The 6000-nt window shown below is 53.8% G+C and overlaps 1 protein-coding gene across 1 annotated transcript in view; it reads right to left on the reverse strand.

The window, feature by feature from the left end:
- MOXD1 (monooxygenase DBH like 1) overlaps positions 1 to 367 on the reverse strand; it is a 101267-nt gene extending 100900 nt beyond the window's left edge. The window contains exon 1 of the mRNA XM_068167898.1: positions 76 to 367. The gene's annotated coding sequence lies outside the window, so the exon portion shown is untranslated. The remainder of the gene's footprint in view (positions 1 to 75) is intronic.
- Positions 368 to 6000: the final 5633 nt, after the last annotated feature.

Genomic DNA, 6000 nt, shown 5'->3' on the forward strand with positions numbered 1-6000 from the left:
AAACTTCCACAAGAGGCATAACAAAGAAATTCTTCACTCATCTCAAGGCATAACGAGAGCCAACCCAACACTCACCTACAGCACAGCTCTTAAGGGTCACCCGAGAAGCTCTCTCCAGCTGCATTGTCTCGCCGAATTTCAGATTCTTCAGCTGCTCAAACACTTGGCTCTATCCTATTTCCAACCAGAAAAGCTGAAACGCTTCTCAGCTGACTTGCTTCAGAGCTGAGCGGCACCGCCCCCCAGCAGGCGGCGGCTGGCCGCGGTGTTGTTCGTAGGACAAGTGCAGCGCTTCCGACCCAGCCGGTCCCAGCGAGACAGACAGAGGCTGCCGGCAGCTGGGCCGGAACGGCCTCGACCTGCCGAGCCCGAGCCCGAGCCCGAGCCCGAGCCCGAGCCCGAGCCCGAGCCCGAGCCCGAGCCCGAGCGTTGGCATTTGTACGTGCTTTAATTGGCTTTCGCACAACCTGCCTCCCTCAAGCCCACTGCTTTATCTGATTCTATCTGATGGGGTTTTCCCCAGCTGCTTGCCCTCCCGCTTCAAAGCTGCAGCATTTCATCACCTGCACCTCCCCGTCCTGCTCACACGGGTAAGGTATGAGCAAATGTCTCACCACCTCCAGCTAAACATCCCCTTAGCTACCCCCTTGGCTTCCCACAGCTGGCCAGGCTACAGAATCCTAGAATGGTTTGGGATGGAAGACACCTTAAAGCTCATCCAGCTCCAACCCCCTGCCCTGCCCAGGGACACCTCCCACCAGCACAGCTTGCTCAAGGCCTCATCCAGCCTGGCCTTCAACACCTGCAGGGAGGAGGCAGCCACAGCCGCCCTGGGCAGCCTGTGCCAGAGTCTCACCACCTGCACTGGAAGGAATTTCCTCCTCTTCTCCCCTCTCCCAGCTCAAAGCCATTGTCCCTTGTCCTGTCACTCCCAGCCCTTGTCTAAAGTCCCTCCCCAGCTCTCCTGGAGCCCTTCAGGTACTTAAAGGCTGCTCTGAGGTCTCCCTGGAGCCTTCTCTACTCCAGGCTGAACAGCCCCATCTCTCTCAGGCTGTCCCCATAGAGGAGGTGGTCCAACACCATAAGATGGTCTCAAACTTGTCTTCTCTTACAGTGAGCAGATCCCAGGCCCTGTCCTTGCATTCTGGAGCACGGGAAGAGCCTTTTCCCAACTCTCAAACTCAGGCTGTCACCTATTCCTCCTGCAGCTGATGGCATCTCATCCTTCACATCAAAACTTGCTTTTGCATCAAGACATGAAAATCAACCCTGGCTGCTCAGATGCCAAGCCTGCCCTTCCCCAGGGACGCCACTGTGGGGCTGCAGTGGAGTAAGGATGGTGGCTCTGCTGCAGACAGCCCCTCTGCCCCTAAAGCTTCAAGGCTTGCAATTCCCTGCTTGGGAGTTTACAAAGAGGAGTATAAAGGAACAGAAGCAGGAAGGTATGCTCTGGTTTCCTTCTCTGTTTAAAGTGCTCTTCATATTATTTTAAACAATGATTTGCTGAAGACACCAGGATAAGGCTGGCACAGAGTAAGAAAGCCTGGATCTGTTTTTGTCCCCTTACCCAGACTGTTTAAATCTATTTTTAATCAGCATTTCTAATCCTCCAACTTTCTCCAGCCTAATTCTCCCTGCCAACACAGTAGCCAGTTTCCAAGATGATTATCCTTTACCTTGTTGAAGAGAAGTTGTCTGGGAGCTGCCTATCAGACAGTGAAGCTGAGGAGTTCTTGAAGAGCACAAGAGATGAAGGTCTGATTCTTCCTCTGTGCCGGGCTCTGGAAAACACAACTTTGGGATTTCAGTCTCCTTTGTAGGGAGAGCGTTCAGGCAGACGTGAAGGTGGGCAGGAGGGGTACATACAGCACACCTGGCAGAGAATATCCTTATCTACCCCTCTGCAAGTTGGTGACTGATGTCTTTCAGGGCAGGAAGGATTCTCTCCTTAGCCCTTCTCACCTTCTTTCTATAAAGGTCCATCCCATGGGCAGGGCTCAGAAGCAGCTGAAGCTGCTGTGGGTCTGGAGCATAGCTGAGTCCTCCCTCCAGAACTGCAGGTGGAAATCCATCAGCAGCTCCTCTTGTCCTCTTCTGAGCCAAGCAGGGAAGGTCTGTCGCCATTCACACTGCCTGTGCAGCCAGCCTGCTCTTTCCCATACTGCTTAACCCTTCAGCTTCCTATCTGCACTGCCAGCGGCCAAGCACTGTCTGCTTACACTTTAAATGACTGAGAACCATGAGCAGAACTCAGTCCATGAGCAGTCCTGGAGAGCTTGGCTGAGGAGTGGGAACCATTGACGGTGCTGGCAAGCTCCAGCTTCTTCAACTCCACTTGGTAAAATTGTACTTTTGTTTCCTCCCTTTTTGCAAGGCCTTTAAAAATTGTGACCTTAACATAAGCAAAGCTGCCCTTGTGCTAACCAGCCCTGTGGTCTAGGGCTTTGGGTTGAGGTTTTGCTAAATTAGATAAATCTGTTTTCTCAGTAGCAGCAGAGCAGTGCTGTGTCCTGAGGCATGGCTATGAACCACCCAGCACTTCATCTTCAGAACACTGCTGCAAACATCACCAAGTGTGCTGCACTCCCTTAGCCCAGGAGGGTTTCTGTTCTCCACAGTGGGAACAAAAAGCAGCTCTGCAGCTGTGTTGAGGCCCAGACATTCAAACCAGCCAAGGGAAAGAGCAGAGTCCCTCCTACCAAGTGAGCCACCAAGGAGCAGAGGCTGTCCCCTCCTCACTCCAACCTCCCTGCAGGGAGCTGCAGAGAGCAAGGAGGTCTCCCTCAGCCTCCTCTCCTCCAGCCTCAACCCCCCCAGCTCCCTCAGCCCTCCTCTAGCCCAGAGGCTCCAGGCCCTTCTCCAGCCTGGCTGCCCTGCTCTGGACAGGCTCCAGCCCCTCAGTGTCCATCCTGCAGGGAGGGCCCAGAGCTGAGCACAGCACTCCAGGGGTGGCCTCCCCAGTGCTGAGCACAGGGGGATGGTCACCTCCTGGCCCTGCTGCCCACCCTGCTTCTGACCCAAGCCAGGAGGCCTTTGGCTTTCCTGGCCCCCTGGGCACTGCTGGCTCCTGGTCAGTGACTGCCAACCAACACCCCCAATGACCTCTGCAAGCTGCAGCTTTCCAGCCACACCTCCCCAGGTCTGGAGCTCCCCATGGGGTTGTTGTGAGCCAGGGGCAGGACCTGGCCCTTGGCCTTGTTGAGCCTTGGTCCATGGCTCTCACCTGCCCAGACCCTGCTGTGAAGCTTCTCTGCCCTCTAGCAGAGGGACACAGCCACCCAGCTTGGTGCCATCTGCAGACTCACTGAGGCTGCCTCAATGCCCTCACCCAGGTCATTGATAAGGAGATGAAGGAGGCCAGGCTGTCCCTTTCTGCTCTTGTCTGGATGTTTGGTCTTCCCTTTGACGTTGGTATGGATCTGGATTGGTTTCAGTGTTGGTGTTGATTGCCGGCTAATAGCTTCCCAGATCAAACTTTTCTACATGCACTGAAGAGGAGGAGGATGCAAAGGCAGGTAAAGAATTTGAGTTGCTTCAGGAAGAAAGTGTGAAGATTGCTAAAGGAGTGTGTGATAATATCAGAAGCAAAGAGTTAAACCCAAACCAAGACCCAATCAACCCCCCCCAAAAAAAAACCCAACAACCACCACCAACAAACTCCACAGACATACAGAAATGCAACCAAAAATCCTCAGCTGAAGGGAAGGCTTTGTGTTATTTTCTCCTTTTTTAAGCACTGCTAAAGCTGCCAGTGAATGGTGATGGTTTCAGGTACACCAGCAGCTGCTGGGTCATAAGGAAAATAGGTCTCTTTGGATGTGCTTAGCAGGAACTGACCTCTTGTGGGCTGGGCACTGCAGTTCTGTTAGGCCACCACTGGGTGTTCTTCCAACACAGCAGGAACTTGGTCCTTCCCTCAGTTACCCTGCACTCAGGAGGACTCTGTGTGTCCAGCTGTGGGCAGCCTCAGAAGGGCTACAAAAAGCATGTGCAGATCCCCACAGTAACTGGAAACTTACTGCTGCACATAAGGAAAACAGGAAAAACCAGAAGAACAGGAAAATAAAGATGAGTAATGATGCTGTGCCACTGGGGAACAGACCTCCTGCAGCACCTGCCTGGAGCCCATGGTGTCACAGCTTTGCAGTCGAGACTTAACTGCAAAGCGAAACAGCAAGCTGCCTGCTCTCCACTCCAGCACCACTTTGCACCACAGGTGTCATAAGAAACAGAAAATCATCACATGCTGGTATCCAGCCACAAGGAAACCTCTGCTCTTCCCTCTCTCACCACCCTTCTGCTCCTGAAGCATCAAGTGGGTTCCACCAGACCTAGCCAAAAGCAAAGGCAGCCACCTGCAGTGAGTCACTTCGTGCAAAGCTGCTCCCACACCACAGACAGTCCTTGAAACATCCCCAACCAGTGAGGAGCCACAGGGGCTTGATCTTTCAACTCCACTAGCAAATCATGGCCTTACCTCCCTCCCTCTGACTTCTGACCCCTTACTTCCCCAGAGTGATCTGTTTGTCATCATTTCTAAGGACTTTTCATGCACAAACTGAGCCCACGCCTCTGACACCAGACACATTTGCAGCTCTGTGTGCATGGCGTGTGGCTGAGCCACTCAGGAAGGCTCTTGGGGCTGAAGCTCGTTGCAGAGAATAGCCCAGGTTGGAAGGGACCTCAGACATCATCTACTCCAAACCCTCCTGCCATGGGCAGGGACACCTCTCAGCTAGACTCAGCTGCTCAAGGCCTCATCCAACCTGGCACTGAACACCACCAGGGAGGAGGCAGCCACAGCCTCCCTGGGCAGAGTCTCACCACCCTTGTACTGAAGAATTTCTTCCTCAGCTCTGGCCAACCCAGCTTCAAACCATTCCCCCTTGGCCTGGCTCTAGACTCCCTCAGGAAGTGTCTCTCTGCAGCCTTCCTGCAGGATTCCTTCAGGTCCTGGCAGGCAGCTCTGAGGTCCCCCTGGAGCCTTCTCCTCTCCAGACTGAACAGCCCCAGCTCCCTCAGCCTGTCCTCACAGCAGAGCTGCTTCAGCCCTTGGATCATCTTTGTGGCCTCTCCTGGACTCTCCCCAGCAGCTCTGTGTCCTTCTTCTGCTGGGGTCTCCTGCTGGGGACACCAGAGCTGGAGGCAGGATTTGGAGGTGAGGTCTCAGCAGAGCAGAGCCAAGGGGCAGAATCCTCTCTCCCGCCCTGCTGCCCACACTGCTCTGGCTGCAGCCCATGTTTGGGGATGTTTTGCACCCTGCAGACCATCAAGAACAATTCCTAGGGGGGGAGGTGTAGGGGGAAAACCAACACAAAACACCTCTGAAAATGCCTGGCCTTGTGCTCTGCAGCTCTTTGAGAAACCAAGAAAGAGCAGAAATCACCCCTGGGGTGTGGTTAGCTATAAAAGAACTCTTGAGACAAGCTTCCTCCAGCACCATGAAGGGTGCTTTGCCTGCACATTTGGGCCTTGCCCAGCTGACAGATATTGATGGGGAAGTTGGAACAACCAGAACCTTTGTGCTAAAAACATTGACCCTGACATCTTCTCTCCAGATGTTTTGCTGGGTTCTTAACAGATGTCAGATCTTTCCTTAGGTTCTTGGAAATGCACTTCATGAGCTCAGCATGAGTGTGTGCTGGGGAGGGAAAAGGCAGAAGGGCTGGAGCTCCCTTAGGAGCAGCTTCACAGGGCATGCTCATGCCCCCCAAGAATGGGCTCTGGAAATACAACAATTGAAAATTCATAGCTCCAGGATCTTAATGGGCAGTGAGGGCCCTGCAGGCTGGTCTCCAACAGGGACAGGACTGTGTGCAAACACTCCAGAGCTGGTAGTAGCAAGGAGCGGCAGCACAAGCCCAAGCTGCTGGAACCAGCCAGCCCTCACCTGGCTGTCCAGGTGAGACGTCCCCATGACTTCTGCCTGTTGAATCCTAGAATGGTTTGGGTTGGAAGGGACCTTAAAAATCATCTAGTTCCAATGCCCTGTCATGGGCA

The sequence above is a fragment of the Melanerpes formicivorus genome, unplaced genomic scaffold, assembly GCF_026170545.1.
Source record: "Melanerpes formicivorus ecotype bairdi unplaced genomic scaffold, bMelFor1.0.p_v2 SCAF_125, whole genome shotgun sequence".
In the NCBI taxonomy this organism is placed as follows: Eukaryota; Metazoa; Chordata; class Aves; order Piciformes; family Picidae; genus Melanerpes; species Melanerpes formicivorus.